Source organism: Onychomys torridus, chromosome 5, assembly GCF_903995425.1.
Source record: "Onychomys torridus chromosome 5, mOncTor1.1, whole genome shotgun sequence".
In the NCBI taxonomy this organism is placed as follows: Eukaryota; Metazoa; Chordata; class Mammalia; order Rodentia; family Cricetidae; genus Onychomys; species Onychomys torridus.
The window spans coordinates 4,740,919-4,762,479 of record NC_050447.1 but is presented as its reverse complement, the minus strand read 5'-3'; the positions used below and the strand labels follow the sequence as shown (position 1 = coordinate 4,762,479).

At 41.1% G+C, this 21,561-nt stretch overlaps 1 protein-coding gene and 1 pseudogene across 1 annotated transcript in view; one reads left to right on the top strand and one right to left on the bottom strand.

Annotated features, from left to right (window-relative positions):
* Ednra (endothelin receptor type A) overlaps positions 1 to 9,792 on the top strand; it is a 98,586-nt gene extending 88,794 nt beyond the window's left edge. The window contains exon 9 of the mRNA XM_036188072.1: positions 9,764 to 9,792. The gene's annotated coding sequence lies outside the window, so the exon portion shown is untranslated. The remainder of the gene's footprint in view (positions 1 to 9,763) is intronic.
* Positions 9,793 to 14,846: 5,054 nt separating this feature from the next.
* On the bottom strand, positions 14,847 to 14,945 carry LOC118584910 (annotated as a pseudogene).
* Between the last annotated feature and the right edge of the window lie 6,616 nt (positions 14,946 to 21,561).

Here is a 21,561-nt window from a genome sequence, read left to right as displayed (position 1 = left end):
TTCCTGACCTAGGAAAATAAAATGTTCTATGAATTTTTATCCTGTTATTTATACAGCAAGGTTTTGGACACCAGTTAAGTGTTTGGGTGGGACATTTAAAAATAAAGCAAGCTAAAAAAAGAACTGCTAAAATACATAGAACAAAGAAAAAAATCATGATGTGTAGTAAAATAACACCAGACACTTAAACATCTAAAGGGCAAAAGGTTACAGATTTAAATCAAAGGAAGAATAAGGAGGGGGCCCTTCATGTGAAACAGGGGTGGGGGTGAGACTTTTCATTTGACCTTAGAGACTATTTCCCTGTGACCTTTTTTTGAAGTGTTTCTACTGTTTTGTTGTTGTTAATGGCTCTAACATACTGGCACTACTTCCTAGTTCCTCCTAGTCAACCTAAGTATGGCTTAATTTCTGTCTCACACCCTATCAATAGTCAGCTTGAAAGGTAACAAATTATTCAGATTAAAAAGTAATGTTTTTTATTCCCCATCATCTTAAAGGGTTAAAAAATTTTCAAAGTAAATATAAGCACCACAATTTACTGATATTTTATGATATGGTCTTAGCTTTGTTGAGCACTGAATAAACACTGTAAATCCTCAAGCACCAATCAGAAATTCGGGTTTGTGTGCCTCAGAGAGTCCCCACACTCACTTGCGTAGACTGGCTCCGCTCTTACTGTCTTCGCTCAGGCCGCATTGTTTTCACAGCACAGGATAGACAGAAACTTGGCCCACCGCTCATCTGGAGGCGTCCACATAGACAGCAGAGAACACCATTTTCTCCCACTTCAAAAGGTTCGTTCTCCATAGGTTGCCAAGAGGGAAGGTTCCTCCAGCCACACACTGCTCTCTGGCACCCAGGCTCAGCTCCCCAGGGGGAGACCGAGATCAACTCTGGCTTTTACAGTTCTAGGTAACATTTCCCACAACCCCTGGTCGTAAATATTGACATTTGAAAAAAAAGAAAAGGAAAAAAATGCTTTGAAAAAAAAGTTGAAGTGTTTAGGGTTTTTGTTTTGTTTTGTTTTGTTTTTTAATAAATATACCCTATCTTGGGCTTTTTTTAAATAGCATTATTTTTGGTTGTGAGCCTAGCCTTTAACGGGTGAACCATCTGTGGTGGCGCGCACCTTTAATCCCAGCACTCAGGAGGCAGAGCCAGGAGGATCTCTGTGAGTTCGAGGCCAGCCTGGACTACAAAACGAGATCCAGGAAAGGCGCAAAGCTACACAGAGAAATCCTGTCTGAAAAAAACAAATAAATAAATAAACAAACAAACAAATAAATAAATAAAATTTAAAAATAGCATTATACATCAACAACAAGATTGTATAGGAAACGAACTTTCAAAAGGATTTTTTAATCTTTTCTTTGTCCACCAGGGAAGTCCTTCCAATAGGCAGAACTGAGTGAGTTTAAGGCTCTTTTTTCTCCAGGAAGTTCTGCAGCCACCCTCTTGGATATTATTTTTTCCCTAAATAGCCAATCTCTAAGTCGTAGTAAATTTGGGATTATTTTCCGTAAAGTTTTTTCTTTTTCCCTTTGAAATATTTCCTTCCACTTTCAAAAGCTGAAATGCCACAGCACCCGGACATTCCTGGATTCCTCGGAGCCAAGCCTGATTCCGCTGTGGAACTGCAGCGCCACCTGGTGGCCATTGCTGTTTCCTGCCAGGGTTTGTGGCTGTGAAGTGCTGTGTCTGCGCCAGTAGAAAACAACCCGCCAATAATCCATGGCACCCCTCTTCAAGCATAGTCATCACGCATGGAATTTTTAAAGTGCTTAACAGAAATATCCCTTTCAATAATACTTCTATAGGGTTGCTGCTGTGTCATTACATCAACAGAATAGTTGGGCTTCCCATTCTTTCATCATTTTTTTCTTTTCTTTTGAGACTGGGAGCAGTGTACTGTGTAGCCTGGTCTGTCCTAGGACCGGCTCTGTAGACAGGGCTGGTTTAGGACTCACAAAAGAGCCCCCTGTCTCTGCCTCCTGAGCACTGGGATTAAGAGCATGTGTCACTACACCCGGCTGACATTCCCCTTTTCCTGACTTTTGCAGTTATCTAGGCAATGTTTTTTGGTTTTGTTTTTTAACTTCTTCAGCAGCAATAAAAAGAAGTTAAGCTAAGTAATTGTCCGCTGTGGGAGGAGTTTTTCTCTCCTTGAATACAGGAAAATGGTCAAAAGAAAAAATATGCCTTTGTCATAAGACTTTGTTAAGGTTTTCAGATTTTAGATAATTTCACTCATTTCATTCTGCAAAGCAAATATCTTGCTTGCCAGAGAGCCCTGGTATTGGCTCTGCCTCCCGGAGGGAGGGTTGGCTGATAAAATGCCCAGCCTGGGAATGCGAAGGGATTTGGCTTCAGGTTTTTGCAGTGATGGAGATAGAATTTAAAACCTGGGCAAGAAAAGCAAGCAGTTTGTCACAGAAGAGCATGACCAGCCCTTGTTATTTTATTGTTGTTTGTTAAGTGCTGGGGATGCTGTGAATGTGTTGCTTTGACTGATTGATAAATAAAATGCTGATTGGCCAGTAGACAAGCAGAAGTATAGTGTAGGCAGGATAAGGAGAGAGGAGAATTCTGGGAGGTGGAAGGCTGAGTAGAAGATGCTGCCATCCGCTGCTGCCTTGAGAAGCAAGATGTAAGTACCAGTAAGCCACAAGCCCCTGTGGAAACTTATAGATTAATAGAGATAGGTTAATTTAAGATATAAGAACTAGATAGCAAGAAGCCTGAACCATTATAAATAATATAAGCATCTGTGTGTTTATTTGGGTCTGACTGGCTTCAGGTCTGAATGGAACTGGAGAAAACTCCAACTACAAATGGTGCCCAGTGGCTTGTGTCTCCACCTAAAATCTGAGAATACTTAATAAGAAATTCTAAACTGAGCAAAAAACAGATTCCTACTTCATGTCTCATGCAGGTGGTTAGACGCCACAACATGTGGACTTAAGCTACTCTATGGTGGGTTCCTGGCATACAGGCTTGACCTGCATACAACATGGCAGATTCCAAGCTGCGCAGTATGCTGCAGGGTGGATATAGCTTTTGCTAGTTTGGAAAAAAAAAAAAAGCGGGGGGGGGGGGGGGCTGGAGAGATAGCTCAGAGGTTAAGAGCACTGACTGTTCTTCCAGAAGTCCTGAGTTCAATTCCCAGCAACCACATGGTGGCTCACAACCATCTGTAATGAGATCTGGTGCCCTCTTCTGGCCTGCAGTCATACATGCTATATACATAATAAATAAATAAATCTTTTTTAAAAAAAAAAAAAGCAGATAGTTTTAAAAAATAAAGTCTTTAAAGAAAAAGAAAAAGTAATATAAAAAAAATAAGCCAAGTAAAAATGGCTATCACACAGAGAATCTGGATTGTGTTATCTTTGGGATTTTTAACTGCAGAAAGACATTTGTTTGTAAAGACTGCTCAGTTAAACCAATATGTATATTTTAAAGGTACCTTGACTTCAAAAATTGGATCTAAGGGATTGTTGCTTTGAAAAGGAGGCTCTGCTTTTGTTTCCACAGAAAGCCAGAGGCTATGGATTTGTTCCAGATTAAGATACATCAGGTTTGACCAGCCAAGACCACCTGAAAGGTCTCCGATGACACCGTGGCCCAGATGATCCAACATCCAGAATGGTTTCAAGGCAACTGGCTCAGACAATACAGTCTCACAGACTACTCCCTAATCCTAAAATTTTCTATATGTTCCCATAAGAATACAGCACCCTCATCCAGCAGAAAGTAGCCTAAAAAAACTATGCCCATATTCCCAAAAATTAAATTATGGATGTTTGTCTTTGTTTAGGTTATTGGTTACAAATTGTTATTGGTCATAGTCAATACCTTTCTAAAAGAAGAAAGGGTGATATGATATAGAAATATAAGATATAGATATGATAGGATAAAAGGTTAGATTGTTGAACCTACTTTTAAAGAGCAACTTGTTTAAATGTTTTACATTGGTATAGATTTTGGTTTATTGATAAACTTTAAACTTAATTTTGTTATTATATATATATTTCTACTCTTGTTTAAGGCATTATGTTTATGTAACTTATTTGGATTGTAATGGGTAATTAAAAAGTATAGATTAATAATTAGTCTTCTATGATAGTGAAACTTATAGCCATGTTAAGTTTTCTAGGTATACATAGACATAATTCAATTAGATAGGTAAGTTTCAAACACTTCAAAGACCTACAGAATATGGAATTAAAATGTTTTAAAATTTAGACTTTCTGGACAGTGAGACATGTCTGCTTTTGGCATCACTGATTTACTTCAGAGAGGAGAATGGGCATAGAAGACACTCTATATGGAGTTTATCTTCTTCTTGTCAAAAATAGCCATTTGGGCAAGAAACTGTTCTTACCTGGACTGCTTGAAAAAAAATGTATCAACTGGACTTGCAGGACTCATAGGAAGGTGACCATTGAACTTTGCTTGGCAAAATGGTCCTTTAGGTTCCTGCTTTGCAGAGAAAACTGCCAGACATTCTACAGGACACAGAAGGAAGTGACTGAGAGACTGTAGACCTGTGGGCTGAAGACAAATGCCCCAACTTTACAAAGGAACATTAGGTGACTGTCCAGGCTGCCAGCTGTCGCTGTCTACTCTCACAAGACTCTTGAAAGTTATTTGTGTCCTTCTCCCATTTCTCAGGTATATTAGAGCCTTCTGAGTTCTTTGATGTAGTTAAACACTAGATAGTTATAATTTCCTTAATTGTGATAAAAGATAAGTTAGATATGAAACCTTAGACTCACAAATATAGGATAGAGAGAATATCTTCTTTAATTTTGCCAAATACAAATAGACTAGATATTATAAATAGACTAGGTATTGTAACTGTAATTCTTGCTTGATAATTGTTCTGTTATATGTAATTTTACTATGTTAAAGTCAAAACTTCCCTTTTGAAAAAAAGAAAAGGGGAAGTGTTGGGGATGCTGTGAATGTGTTGCACTGATTGATTGATTGATAAATAAAACACTGATTGGCCAGTAGGCAGGATAAGGAGAGAGGAGAATTGTGAAAGGTAGAAGGCTGAGTCAGGAGATGCTGCCAGCTGCTGCCACCATGAGAAGCAAGATGTAAGGTACCAGTAAGCCACAAGCCACTTGGCAACTTATAGCTTAATAGAGATAGGTTAATTTAAGATATAAGAACTAGATAGCAAGAAGCCTGAACCATTATACCAAACTGTTTAAATAATATAAGCATCTGTGTGTTTATTTGGGTCTGAGTGGCTGCAGGTCTGAGTGGGACTGGAGAAAACTCCCAACCACAGTTTTGCTTTTGCTGTTGTTGTTTGTTTGTTTGTTTGTTTGTTTGTTTGTTTTGGGATAAGGTCTCTGCATCTAAGCTTAGACTGACATCAAATTCAAAATCTTTCTGCCCCAGTATCTTGAGAGCTGGAATTGTAGGCATTCACTGCTCCCTGCAGAAATGAATGCTTTTAGGTAAGTTCCTTCATAGACACATTAATTTTCTACCGAAACTTGAAACACATCAGGATTTCTTCTTGCTGCAATTTAAATATTTAAACAGAGGGAAATCTAATTATCTGCTCTGTTGTGGGATGTCCACCAGAGAAGACTGTTCAGACATGAGTTTAAGCCAATAGAAAGTCTTTATTAGCCAGTCAGTAGCTACACCAGGATCCCAGTGTAGCCATGGGCCTTTCTCAGGGTGGGCATTTAAGTACAAAAACCATGTTCCATTAGCAATAACAGTTAGTCAGAAATGGAACTACAGAAACCAAAGGCAGAGTTAGGGATGTTCCCTGAACTATGGCCTTTGATGGATCATGTCTTTGTTTTCCTTTTGACAGGTGGTACTGTCCACATGCTGAGCTTTACAGCCTGAATGCCAGCCACTTCCATCATGGAATCAGTTGTGTCTGGGAGCCTACTAAAGTCTGGGGCCTTGCTACACTCTGATTATTATGCTGAAGTCAAATGGCCTGATGCTTACTTTACTGTGGTCCCTGACAATTTACTTTACTTCACATTCTTGTTTTTCCTCTCACTGATATCAGCTTCTAAAACATGGGAACACTTGAGACCTAGCATTGCTCCAGGAGTCCAAACATACAACTGAAGTACATTGATGTTGAAAAGACTCAAGCTACACAGACTCCTTATAAATTATTGGCATCTAGGTAGAGAGAAGCCACATGTGAGGAAAAATGTTAGAGAATTCACTGTAGATGATCAAAATCCTTGCCACGCAGTCAACCTGTACACACAGTAGCTTCTTCATAGTGGCATAAAACTACCAGTAGGAAAGAACATTATAAGATCTTATAATATCTGTGCCTGAATCCTCTAACATAATTCTCCATTCCAGTGCTCCCCTAAGAAGTCAATCTTTGCTGAGTAGTGATGTTGCACACCTTTAATCCCAGCCCTTGGGAGACAGAGGCAGGTGGATCTCTGTAAGTTTGAGGCCAGCCTGGTCTACAGAGTGAGTTCCAGAACAGCCAAAGGTACACAAAGAAATAAAGAAATCCTATCTCAAAAAAAAAAAAAAAGAAAAAAAAAGAAAGAAAGAAAGAAAGAAAGAAAGAAAAAGAAAAAAGAAAAGAAAAGAAAAAGAATTCAATCTGTGAAGCAGACAGTATTGCAGCTGTGTGTGTGTATGTATGTGTGTGTGTGTGTGTGTGTGTGTGTATGTGTGCGTGCGCACGTGCCTGCTGTGGGGTATCCACCAGAGAAAACTACTCAGACCTGAGTTCATTCCAATAGAAAGCCTTTGGTAGACCGCTGGTGACTACACTGGGTGTTTGGAACCCAAGTGAAGTCCTGAACCTTTCTCAGAGTGAGCTTTTAAACATGAAGACATCTGGGGTTGACACGCCTTATTAGCAAGAACAGTTAGCCAGACACAGAACTACAGAAGCCAAAAAGCAAGGTTAGTTCATTTAGGGACTTTCCCAGAACTATAGATTTGATAGGTTGGGTCTTTGTTCTTTTTTTGGCTGGTACTGCTGCCTATGCGCTGGGTTTCAAGGCCTGAATGGTACTTCCATCATTGAGTCAATCATGTCAAGCTCTGGGGGCCTGTTACAGTTATATTTGTATGTGTGTGTGCATATGTGTATAAAATCTTTATATGGTTGGGCAGTGGTGGCGCACACCTTTAATCCAGGTACTTGGGAGGCAGAGGCAGGTGGATCTCTGTGAGTTCAAGGCCAGCCTGGTCTCCAAAGGGAATTCCAGGAAAGGTGCAAAGCTACACAGAGAAACCCTGTCTCGAAAAACAAAACAAAACAAAACAAAACAAAAAAAACTTTATATGTTACATGTGTATATTAAAATGTAATATAAATATATTTGATATAACATAAATATAGCATATACATTTATACTTAAACAGCATCTAACATATAAATATATAAAAATAAGTAGGACATTTGTGTTAATTTTATATGATATAATTACATTATATCATATGCTATAAATGTGTACTAAATATTAGATATTAAATTTATATCTCTGTATACCTTTTATATAAATATATTCTATATAAAGTTTTTTTGAGATGCCTCAGGTAGCCAAGGGTGACCTTGAGCTTCTGATCCTCCTGCCTCTACTTCCCAAGTGCTGGGATTGTGGTTGTTGACTGCCATGTCTGATTTTTTTGAGTGCTGGGAAACAAAACCAGAGGTTCCTGCATGCTAGACAAGCACTCTGCCCACAAAGCTACAGCCCAGCTACAACTCAACTCCCTTAAGCCTAATGTCTGTTTTCTTTCAAACTGGGAAGATCTGCTCAGAGGTGTCTCAGGACAGGAGCCCCTGTACCCAGTACTCAAGAGGCAGGAAGATCATGAGTTCGAGGCTAATTTGTGCTGCACAGTAAGTTCAAGACTGGCCTGGGTGGTTTCAGCTTAATCGTCCTCTCTTTTCCTGTGGACACAAGTGTCTCAGCTCCTCCCTTCCTGCAGAGACTCTCCTGTCTTCTGTGAGACCTTTCCTCCTCTATCCTGTTGGTGAGAAGAGCCTCCTGGTAAGAAGGGTCCTGTAGTACTAGGTCCTTCATTAGTATCTGAGCAGGCAGAGCTCTGAGGCTGCTGAAATGTTCTAGGAATTGTCAAGGTTGGCTCAGGCCACACGTCTACCAAAAGTCTAGTCACATCTCTGTGCTCTTTTTGAATTTCTGGGTTCAGTAGAAGATAATACTGGGCTCTCAAACTTGGGAAGTATATATGTTCTCTCCTCAAGAAAGACAAAACTTTCATGTTTTTCTTTCATAACTAACAGCACCATTGATGCAAGGGGTCTGAATGGTAAATTGGCAGTTCATAGTCACTAAAACCTTCTTTGTGTTCACAGTGTAATAGCATTAACTCCATACTGAAAGTCCTAGAGGATAGCTAACACAGTAGCTCACAAATACTTTCACAGAACACAGAGAACACCAACAGCCTTTAAGTAGCTTGCATTCTTGCATGTAGGTGGAAGAAAGCCTGTGGTCCATTAACATAGCTTAAAAATGTCATCGATACTGGTCATTGCTTCTTGGGTGGTCCAGCTCATATCAGCAGTCAGCCCTGGTATGCTTACAGACTGAAATTCAAAAAAAAAAAAAAAATCTTGATTTCATTTGCATCCCTTTGTTCCCATTTCCTTGAACATCACCTTAAAAAGTCCCTTGCTCTTGGAGGCTGGAGTCCCCAGTAACTCCAGCTGCTTGGGGAACTATGCCTCTGGTATTCACAGGCACCCCTACATACCACATGCACACAAAGGCATATACCAACACAGATGCACACACATAATTAAAATAAAACAAAACTTGTACCTCAAACAAGGAGTGAGGCAGACTTTGGGAACTGTCTTCTATCCCCTCCAGCTTTGCAAGCAGAGCTGCCTCTCTCCTTAGCCTGAGCTCATTTTCATCAACTTGTCCGTTTGGTCAAGAGTCAGACAAGCACCTGGGCACACTGTGTTTTACATCCACTCTGTTATCTAGCCATCTCAGCCACATTGTAGATGATGGATTAATATCTCCGCTTAGACTAGAAAACACAATCTCCAAGACAAAAACACTGTTGTTCCAAGTCCTTTAGCTACTGAGTGGCAGAAGCCTTCCTGCTGAGAAGCAGGCCCTCCATAGGCTTGTTGACTCAATGAACAAATGTACCTACCACAAGAATATTTCAAGCAAACCAGGAGGAGACTCCAAGTCTTTTCACTCTATACCCAGCTAGCTAACTGAAATACCTCTCACTTCTGCAAACAGCTGCACCCTTCTTAGCTTTGGAAGGCCAATATTTTCTAGAAAAGAACAAAGAATAAACACCAGGCTGAGGCCCCCTGGGCCTTGCTTAGGCTGTTTTATCTAAGAGATTCTAGCAAGCAACCTTTGCCAATATTGAGCTACAGATCCATTTGGAAGTTTCTGATGCCTTTTCAATCTTTTAAGATACATTAAAAAGGCAGCCAACTGCTTTTAAATAAAAACTCCCAAGGGTTTGTTTGGTTGGTTCGTTTGGTTTGTTTTTTAGACAGGGTATCACTGCATAGCCTGGCCAGCTCAGAACTCTCTACATAGCACAGGCTAGTCTTAAACTTACAAAAGATTCACCTGCTTCTGCTTCTGCCTCTCAAGCACTGGATTAAAGGTGTGCACAACCACGTGGCCTCAAAAGAGCAGTAAGTATAAATGACATTCACATGTCATACAAAGAAGATGTCTGTGATTTTTATTGATATGTCACCTATATTCATGCTTTTTTGTAGATGATATATTTCAGGACTGGTGAAATGGCTCACTGGATTGAAGACACTTGCCACCAAGCCTGAAGACATGAGTTCAATCCCTGGGACAAAGATGGTAGAGAGAGGGATCCAACCCTACAAGTTTTCCTCTGGTCTCCATGAGAAAGCTGTGGAACATGTGCACACATTCACACAACAAATACATTTAAAAATTAACTAACATAGTTCAGTCTAAAATTAATGAAAATTAGCATTTGTTTTGTTTATATGCTGATGTTTTTAATCAAGGCCACTCTTAAATGACTCAGTCATTTTATACCTTTTCTGAAAACAAGTTATGTCAAAATTTCTTAAATTCAGTTCAAAAACACAACAATGCAGGAATACTTCTCCATTAGCAGGCGGGGCATTTGCTTTAATATGGTCTGATGTGCATGAGGCAACGTTCTAAAAAATAATTATGAGAATGCAGCCTATAATGATGCTAAAGTGGCTTTGTCTGCATCTTGGGCATTAATCAGCAAATGATACTTACCTATGTCAATCCCACCATGCAAGAAGAAGACCACTACCAGCATTTTCAAGCCAAACTTGAAGCAAGCTTGATTTTTATTGGGGTGCACCAGAGATCCTAAGTTAAGTTCAAAAGTAGCCCTTGAGCCCATCTCTTCAGGCCCTTTAAGGAGGGCCTGAAATGTGATTTTATTTGGATGTTAATAAATAAAGTTGCCCTGGGGTCAGAGATAATAGCAAGCCATAGCAGAAGCTGGGTGGTGGTGGCCCATGCCTTTAATTCCAGCACTTGGGAGGCAGAGCTAGGCAGATCTCTGTATGTTCAAGGATACAGCCAGCATGGAGACACACAACTTTAATCTCAATACCAACCATAGAAGACCTGGAGGTCTGTACAGACAGGCAGTGACAAGGAGGTCATGTGGTGAAAGATTCCCGGGGGGGGGGGGGGATCTTCCTTCAGGAGAGACCCCGAACCCAAGGAACACGCCGAAACCATCCATCAGATGCAAACAGCAAGAGGGTTTATTTGAATACACAGGTACCTGGGGCGACAAGTCTCTCGGAGGACTTGCGCGCCTTCCTAGGGGAAGGGGGACTTTTTTATAGGATCCCAGGGGCAGAAGCACAGTTACAGAAGCAAGAAGCATAGTTACAGGGTTCCCATTGGTTGATTCAAATAAGACTAGGGTGAACTTGGGGACATATGCTTAATTCTCGGAATTTGGATGTGTGCGGCTGACTTGGCCTTGTCTAGGGCACAGTGGTGTTTTTCTAGCCCAACTGTCTATTCCCCAAGGCCAGGTGGCCCATCATAGATATCCTGTTTTGACTCAACAGTTTCTCTCCCAAGGCCGGGTGGCTGACTATAGTTATGAACTCCTGTTTGGCTTTCTTCCCCTGAACTGCAGATATCCTGTTCTTTATGTTTAAGCCTTGCAAAATGGCGTTACAGCAGTCAAGCTAAAGCTATTGTAGGGGATCTTTCAGTGGCTGGGTTTACAACCAATGAGAAGGCAGAACAGAAAGTCAATACAAAAGGACAGACATACAGGAAGTAGGCCTCTTGCTGAGGGGAAGGACAGCAGTGGCAGTTAAGGGTAAGAAAGGACTTTTAGCTCTTAGCTATTGCTCTGACCTCTTGGGCTTTCAACTCTGCATTGGCTCTGTGTTTCTTATTTAATAAGACCATTCATCTACACAAGATAAAGGAGCATGGAGGAAGTACAGAAAGAACAACAGCTGTCACTGCGTGGTCACCATGTGATTAGGGCAGGTTGGGGTGACTAGGGAGGGTTGGGGTGACTAGGGAGGGTCAGGGTATTCTCAGAAACAAGTCAAGGGGCAGGGCAGGTTCCAGGAAGCAGAGACTTAGAAATAGAAGCTCGTCTCTTATGGAAAGTTATTTTTAACAACACAGCATCATGGCTCCCTGCCTCCAAAATAGAGTCAGGCGGGCTCCTCACCTATAGTGACAGTTCAGTATAACTCAGAAAATACCTGGGGCAGCAACTACTCCAGGCTCTGTTCCGGGACTCTTCTGAATAGTTCACTAATTGAAGTGATTAGCATAAATCTGTCTCTACAACTACATTAGGTTTGGTCTAAAAGCTTCATATATTTGGTTGCAACCTCACTTGAAACAGATTGTGACCTCCTACTGTGATGAGTGGCCATTCTTAGCCAATCACAGGCAGCTGTACAAACTGTTCTAATAACCCAGACATGCAGTGTAGCCGACTGGACTTGGTTTGCAATCACACACTTCCATTTCTGTAGCTGCTTCCTTGTGAGTCACTTAACTGTGGTAAAATGCAGGACTAGTGCACAGGAGAGAAGGAAATCTTATTTTGACCCACGGCTGAAGGGGACGCAACCCATTGAAGCAGCAGTAGTGACAGGACACTGTGAGCCGGTGGAGGGGGCTCACTTCTGGGAAGATTAAAACAGAGACAGGGCAGATCGCTGAGCCAGGCTATAAACTTCAAGGATTCCTTCAGCTGGTCTCTACCTCCTCCAGGTCCACATCTTCAAAAATAATTCCACCAGACAGGAAGCAAGTGTTCAGAAGCATGAGCCTGTGGGAGACACTTTTCATTCAACCGTAACATTCTGGATTGCTTTGGTTTTCGGTGTGTGTGTGGGGGGGTGTCTCACACATTCTAGGCTGACCCCAAACTTGCTCAGTAGCCAATGATAGCTTTGAATTTTTGTCTGTGTGTGTATGTGCTTGTTGAATATTGGTTTGCTATTATGTTAAGATACATTCTTTAGGACTTTTATCAGGAAGAGATATTGAATTTCCTTCTTTCTCTCTCTCTCTTTTTTTAAGACAGAGTCAACCAGGCAGTAGTGACATATGTCTTTATTCCTAGTACTCAGAAAGCAAAGACAGGCAGATTTCTATGAATTTGAGGCCACCTTGGTCTACAGAACTCCAGGACAATCACACAGAGAAACCCTGTCTCAAAAAAACAAAATAAACAAACAAAACAAATCTTAGACACTTAACTCACTAGGTGTTAGAATTCCTAGCCACACCCCCAGCTACATGACCACACATGCGTTGTCCAGTAGCCAGGTAAGATGCTTAGTCATCCCAGGGCCTACATCCTACATAATCCATGCACTTTGTGGCACAGCTACATAAACACATTTGCACATGTTGGGAGCGGGGAGCCTATAAGCGGGTTCCACTTATCCCTCCCCCCTCTTCCTGCATGGTCATTCCACAGGCCTATGCACGTCTTTCCTATTCCCTCCCCTTAATAAACTCTTCTGGTGGGTTTTTTTACTTCATAGCTTTTCTCACACAGTAAACAGAGCCGCTTAATGAATAACATTGCACCACTTAATAAATAACACTAGACAGACCAGGCCAGCCTCAAACTCATAGAGATCTGCCTGGGTCAGTGCTGGGATTAAAGGTGTGCACCACCATATCCAAAGATATTGAACTTTTTCAAATGCCTTTCCTGCGTGTATTGAGATTATCATGTGGTTTCTGTCTACAAGTCTTCTCACATGTTGTATTGCATTAACTGCCCCCCACCCAGGGTGAAAACTGAAAGATCAGAGAAGCAGAGCAGCAGCCACTAGGAATTTACCTCTAGAATCCTCAGACTGAATGGAAGGTTCAAGATCCAGTCTCCACCCACCTTATATTCCTGTCTCCACCTCCCTAGTGCTGGGATTAAAGGCATGAGCCTACATTGCCTGACTTTGTTTTCTTTTAGACTGGTTCAATCTTGTGTAGCCCAAGGTGTCCTTGAACTCCTGATCTTCCTGCTTCCTCCTCCCAAGTGCTGGGATTAAAGGTGTGTGCCACCACTGCCTGGCCTCTATGGTTAACTAGTGGCTAACTCTGCCCTATGATTTATTTATCAGAACACAACATATCATACAACAACAATCCCCACCCAGTTCCTCTCAACAGGAATCAGCTCTGAAGACTCCAGTCTGAGGAGTGGGAAGCTTGACATTCCTGCCCAGAAGGGAGAGCTGTGCCTCCCTCACAGGGTGGATGGTTTCAGGGAAAGGTCTCCCTGGGGACAGCCTGTGTGTTAGGGGAGCAGACATGGATACAGACTAGCACTATAGCCTGGGGTGAAGCTGGATTAAGGCTGGTCACCAAGACAGCATCAAAATTTGTTCTCTTTCCTTTTTTATTTTTGAATGTAAAAACATTTTATGTACAACTGCAGGAGAAATAATATACAGATAGCCTGAACATAAAAACAGGTTATAATTCAAAAGTCCAGGGTTATTTTAAATAGCAAAATATTTTCTCTGTCAAAAATAGTATAAATGATAACATTTCCCAACAAGCCCTTTTAAGCCAAATGATAGCTGAATTATACATATAAATATTGATTAGATTTTGGGATACAGAAGAAACATATACTGAGGAGCTTATGGAGGGGTCACAGTGGCTTAAGTGGCTGGTCACATTGCATCACCAGAAAACACAGACAAATGAATGCATGTACTCAGCGCATTTTCTCCATTTTATTCATTCTGGATTCAAACCCGTGAAAAGGTATATCCTACATCCAGATGATCACAGTGTAGTGGGTACAGTAATTGTGAACAGACAGATGGCCAGGGACAGTACATAGGAGACTAGGCCACCTGAAAGTGCCATGTAAGTGTGGAGAGGAGGGGACAAAACAGCTTGACCACACAGCTGCCATGACAGGCTTAGAAGCACAGGCAGGCAACATCTGCACTCAGGAAAAGCCATAAGCTGACCCCACCCAGGGAGGGCCTGCATCTAAGAGGAAATACCTGACATTCCAAACATTCCCTATACCCTAGACAAATGTCAGCCAATCAGGGTCCTGAACCCTGGAAATCCCTTCACCCCAACCTCTGCTATGGTAAAAACCCCACCCTGCCTGGGCTCTGGGCCCTCTGCTCTCACTGCTGCATAAGACAGAGAGTCCAAGCTTGAAAATAAAGGCTCTTTGCTTTTATGTATGGAATTCATTCAGTCTCCATGATGGTCTTTTGGGAGTTTTGCGATTTGGGCACAACAGTAAGAAATACAGATTTTATCCAACAAGTGGAAAGAAGAAATTCCTTTTCTCCTTAATGTATAGAACTCTTCAAAATTTGCATGTCATCCTTGTGCAGGGAACATGCTAATCTCTGTATCTAATTTTAGGATGTGTGTTAATGAAGTAAGCACCAAAGAGAAGTTATTAAAAGACAATATAACATAATAAAGAGATTATTGTATCATATTTATATGCAGTGGAGAGGGTAGGGTGGCTTGAAGACAAGACTGGTTGGTAAGTGTCTTAGTCACTGCTCTATTGCTGTGAAGAGACACCATGACCACAGCAACTCATAAAAGAAAGCATTTGATTGAGGTTTGCTTACAGTTTCAGAGGTGTAGTCCATGGTCATCATGGTGGGGAGCATGGTGACAGGCAGGAGCCTAGAGAAGTAGCTGAGAGTTCTACATCAAAGCCCACCCCCAGTGAAACACTTCCTCCAACAAGGCCACACCTCCTAATCCTTTCAAATAGTGCCACTCCCTGATGATGAAGTATTCAGATCTATGAGCCTATGGAGGTCATTTCTTTCAAGTCACCACCCACAGGAAGCCTCTGACAGTCTACTAGAAGCCCATGGTCATAAATATCCAACCAGGATTAAGGAGTAGGAAGGTGTGGACTTCATGTCAAGGAATCAGAATCACCACAGCTCAGAGAGAAGGAAGAACAAAGGATGTTCCTTTACTGAACCAGGATAGTGAACTGGACTCACAAGCAAGATTCGGGGACTTGGATATAGGAAGATGAGGACAGCTCTCTCAGGCTGCTGTCACTTCAGGATTTCTGAATGGTCTAGAATTGTGGTGTGGTCCAATCTTCTGGGGGAAAAAAGTAACTCAGATTACCCATTTCCATACTCCCCATTCACTCCATGACTTTGTAACTCATTTTTTGACATGGTCTCTCACCAAACCTGGAGCTCATTGATTTGGATAGGTTGGCTGGCCAGAGAGCTCTAGAGGCCTGCCTGTCTCTAGCTCCCCAGCACCAAGGTCACAGGCACAAGCTGCCATGCCTAGCTTCTACAGGGATCCTGGGGATTTGAACTCATATCCTCATGTCTGCATGGCAAGCACTTTACAAATGAAGCTCTCCTCAAAGTTCCTTCTACTAGATTTTATCACAGTGTGTCCTGACTATACCAATAGCCCTGCACATCATTAAAATCACTATACTGAAGTGCTCCCTCCCTAGACTCTTCCCCACTGCCCCCATGTCCAGGCGATTTGCACTTTACCATAATGATTTTCAAAGGCCAACATAGGCTCTACTGTATAATGCCTCTCAGAAAAGCCAGTCACTAAAAAAAAGAGGAGGTGGCAGAGGTCCACACCCAGCCACGACCATGGTCCTAGCAAATACCCTGGTCATAACCTATCAAATATCTGTTGTGGAATAATCCTTCTGTACACTGACAGCCAGACACAGAGGACTCTGGTAGGAGGAAGGGCAGAGTCAGGAGAGATGCCAGCCAGCCACTGAGGAAGCAGGACATATAGAAAATGAGGCAACAAGACATGAGCCACCCAGCAAGGCATAGATAAGATATATGGGTTAATTTAAGTGCAAGAGTTAGCTAGTAACAAGCCTGAGCTATTGAATGGGCATTTATAAATAATATTAAGTCTCTAGAGTGGCTATTTTGGAACTGCTGGTTGGAACAGGAAAATTCTGCCTATAGTGCCAGTACAGAGAATCTAGCCATGCCATGCCCAGAAACTGTGCTACCTGCCCTACAAAAACTGTGCAGGATTTCTTAAGCCACCAAGTTTTAGTAATGTGTCAACAGCAACTGATAATTAATACAAGCATGGGCTGGTGAGGTGGCTCAGCAAGAAAGGCATTTGCTGCCAAACCTGATGACCTGAGTTTGATGCCCAGAACCCACATGATGAGAGGAGAGAACAATTCGTCCTCTGAACTCCATATGTGTGCAGTGGTGAGTGAATATGAAAGTACTCGTGTGCAGTAGTGGTCAGGTTCTTGCATAGTAGTGCCACCAGAATGCTATAGGAGCAGATAGTAATCAGCAATCAGGCTTTGCACACATGTGGGATAGCTAAGGAAGTGAACTGGCATGAGCGACTGTTACAGCTTGCTGAGAAGTCTGAGGAGTTGCTTCAGTGGGCCGTGAAGGCAAGCTTGGGCTGCGGGCTACAGGGTGTTCCCACTGTGCTCTGCCAGTTAAGAGCACTGGCTGCTCTTCCAGAGGTCCTGAGTTCAATTCCCAGAAAACCACATGATAGCTCACAATCATCTCTAGTGAGATCTGGTGCCCTCTTCTGGCATAAATTCATAGGGCACTCATATACATAAAATAAACAAATACATTTTTTAAAAAAAAATTCTACCGACAGGCTTCCACAGCAAGAAACTGTTGTAGAATATTATTTTAAGGGGTGTTACTTTTGTTTATGTTGAATTTGTTTAACTCTGTGAAGCTGTGCTACTTTGCCTGTCTAAAACACCTGATGGTCTAATAAAGAACTGGCCGATAGCAAGACAGGAGAGAAATAGGCAGTGCTTGCAGGCAGAGAGGATAAATAGAAGGAGAAATCTGGGAGAGCAAGGAGTAGCTAGAGAAGGAGGAGGACTCTAGGGGCCAGCCACCAAGCTACACAGCAAGCCACAGTGTAAGTATGATTTACAGAAATAAGAGAACAGAAAAAGCTCAGAAGCAAAGGTAGACAGGGCTAATTTAAAGTTAAGGAAAGCTGGTAATAAATAAGCTAAGGCTAGGCATTTATAATTAAGAATAAGCCTCTGTGTGATTTATATGGGAGCCTGGTGGCAGGTCCCCCAAAAGAGCAAAGAGTAAAAAACCAACAACAACATTTTGGCATACCAACATGGCCTTTGAATATTTCCAGAGCCTGAGAAAGCTGGGGGGGAAAAAAACTATAGCTCCTTTAAGAGTTTCTGCTCATCAGTGAGCCCTTGAGAAGCCAGTACATTAAGTAGGAACAAAAAAACTAGGTAAAAATACCTGCCACCATGCAAACATTGGCCTTCTAGAGCTCTAGGAAGGTTGAATGCAATTCCTGGTCAGAGAAACCTCCAACTGTCTGTGAGTTTCACGCTTGGTTTTCATGACCCAAGAAGCAGATGGAGCAGCTGAGAACCATGTGCAGAGGATCCAGGTGTAGGTTAGCAGTTTAAAGGTTTGCTCATATGGTCAAAAAAAGCTGAAGATATGCAATAAAAGAGGTCCAGATGGAAAAAATAAAACTTCTAAGCAGGTTACAATGTGTTTACCAATGTGTGTAGACTTAAGAAAAGAAAAAGGGTATAGTCATAGAAAGAAATGAATAGTTTAAAAATAATAATAAATAATAATAGTAATAATAATAATAATAATAATAAAGTCTTTAAAGAGAGAGTAAAAGTAATATAAAAGAAAAATCATGTAAGATGGAAAATATGCAGGGAGTCTGGATCTTATATGTTATTGTGTTGATTTTGAATTTTTTGATTGTTGAAAAAGCAAAGGACAGCTGCAAAGAGACCTGGAATTGAAAGAGGGCTGTTGAAATAAATCAGCCTATGTATATTAGGAATGCCTTAACATTTAAAAAGTCAAAAAATATATTTGTCAAATGGAAATCAAAAATGCCTTGGAGTTGTGTTTCCAAAGGAGAAACAGGGTTTATATGGGTTAATATAGATCAGGTTTGATCAGGTGAGACCTCCTAAAACTTGACAGGTGGTACCTAGCAGCAAAGGTTACTGCTGCTATTCCCAGAACTTGGTCATTATCTCAAAATTTTCTCTCTGGGACTCTAAAGATACTTTATCCACAGACAGCAGGAACCAGTTTGGAGAACATAGCATCCACATTCCCAAGAGGGGTGTAGGAGACTTTTGGTTATTTGGTAAGTTATGGATGTTTGTTATCATTTAGGGTATTATAGTATATGGATACAAGTTTAAAGTTATTTTTGTTACACTGTATATATGTTTCTACTCTTATTAAATGATTTTTGTATATTGATAAAAATTTGATTATTTTTGATACAACATATTGTATATATGTTTCTATTCTTGTTTAAGGTGTTGTACCTATGAAGTTTATTTAAAATTGTAAGGTAAAATTCTAGTTTTTATTATTAAAAAAGCTGTTATTATAAACTATATAGGATAATCAGGAAACATAGGCTAGTAGTTAGTCATTTATAACAATCAAAATTGTAGATATATTAGGTATACTTTCCAGATCATGTAGAGATATATATTTAGATATATTTAGATAGAATGGTCTTCAAATCTTTCAAAGACTTATAGAATATGACATTTAAAATGTTTTGTTAATTTGGGGTTTTTCATGATGAGACACATCTGTTCCTGGCAGCAGCAATTTACTTCAAAGATGATGGGCACTGAAGAAACTCCTTATGGAGTTTGCTTTCATTGTGGCAAGGTTAGCCACTGGGCAAAGAAACTGTTCTTGGCTTAGACTGCTGACAATGTACTGTGCAGACTGGATGTGCTGAACACACAGGAAAAAGACTGTTGAACTTTGCAAAAACAAGGCAAGGCAGTCCTTCAAAATTCCTGCTTCACAGAAGAGTCTGCCAGACATTTTGCAGGACACAGAGGGAAGTTACTGATGAACTTTCCCAAAACAAAGCAGAACAGTCCTTTAAATTTCCTGCTTCACTGAAAATTTTGCCAGATATTTTGGGCCTGAAGGCTGAAGAAGTATGCATCAACATTGCAAAGGAACTGTGGGTGACTCTCCAGGCAGCCAAATGTCTCTGTTGTTAGCTAATATTACATCCTTCTGTGTCTTTGATGGAGTTCATGACTAGATAATTACAGTTGCAATTTTTCTTAGTTATGATAGAAAGTAAATTAGGTATAAAAATTTGGATTCACTAAGATAGGATAGATAATGCATTATTTTCTCTGAATAGGCTAACTACAAATGGACAGAATATTGTAAATGTAATTTTTACTTGATAACCATTTTTGTTGTATGTGGTTGTACCATGCTAAAGTGAAGACTTTTCTTTTTATTAGACAAAAAGGCAGAAATGTTGTAGAATAGTATTTTAAGGTGTGTCATTTTTATTTATGTTGTATTTGTTTAACTCAGTGAATCTGTGTTGCTTTGCCTGTCTAAAACACATCATGGTGTAATAAAGAACTGAATGGCCAATAGCAAGGCAGGAGAAAGGATAGACAAGGATGGTAGGCAGAGAGAATATATAGAAGGAGAAATCTGGGAGAGGAAGAAGTAGCCAGAGAAGGAGGAGTAATCCAGGGGCCAGCCACCCAGCTACAAAGCAAGCCACAGTGTAAGCAAGATTTACAGAAGTAAGAGAACAAGAGAAGCTCAGAAGCAAAAGACAGATGGGATAATTTAAAGTTAAGGAAAGCTGGCAAGAAACAAGCCAAGCTAAGGCCAGCATTTATAATTAAGAATAAGCCTCTGTGTATAATTTATTTAGGAGCTGGGTGGCAGGTCCCCCAAAATAGCAAAGAGCAAAATCCAACAACAACAACAAACTGTGAAGTTATCAACTATTGTCTATCTTTTGTATATGTCAGTGATGTTTGTGTGTGATTTGTACCCCTGTCTGTATCTGCCTATGAGTTCAAGCATGTGCAGATCTGTGTGTGCTCTGTACTCCTGTTTCGGAGTGTAGGTGCATGCATGTGCATGTCAGAGTACATCCTTGGTGACGCCATCCACCTTTTTAAAAAATTATTTTTAGAGGCAGGCTGAGCAGGTGGCAGCCAAGACACAGTTGTAATAAAGACCAGAAACTGAGCCCTCTGAGGACTTAGTGAAAACAAGCTCCTAATCAAGAGCCTGGAACAGGAACGCCTTTAATCCCAACACCCGGGGAAGGAGCCATCTGTATGGGACGAGACCAGAACAGATCTGAACACTGTCTGAGGCCAACCCAGGGCCCAGCTGCCGATTCTGAGAAACCCAACAACTTGGAGGTGTTGCTGAGACTACCCTGCCCAGCTGAAATCCATCTGGGAGAGGATTCAGAAACCTACAGTTTGCAGTCTGAGGAAACAAGAGCAGCTGAGGAGTTGATGAATGAGCAAAACCTGACCTGAGAACACAAAAGAAGGCACCACCCAGCCACTGAACCAGATCACCAGAATCATAAGTATACACTTCACCAACTGAGAATGGGTAAGCTCCCATCTCCAGACTGGCAGATCAGGTCTCTAGCTCCTAGGCCCTACCCATCAGAGTCCCAGCGACCAGACAGCTACCTTCCCCTGTTCTCTACCACCAAAAAACAAAAACAAAAAACAAACAAAAAACCTAACCCCTACAAACCTAACAACCACTGAAACCATAAACACACCCTATACCAACTAAGAACAACTGCTCCCAGAGACAGAACACACTAACACTGATTTGACTAAGCTGCTCCCAAAGAAACAGAGCCCAACAGCACCAATTTAACAAAGAAATCCTAGTGAACAAAGACTAACAATTAGAACAAGAGAGACACCTTCAGACACAGCCACTGCCTGCAAGGAACAGAGGAAGAGATGAGTAGATGCCAGTGCAAAACACAGGCAACAACATGAAGACCTATATAACAACATCACAACCTACGGATTCTACATCTGCAAGACCTGAACATACCAAGGCAGAAGAATCAGAAGAAATCAACCCTAAAAATGACTTTAAGAAGATGATGGAGGCCCTTAAAGAAGAAATAAAAAATTCCCCTAAAGAGGAAATAAAAAATTCCCTTAAAGAAGAAATTA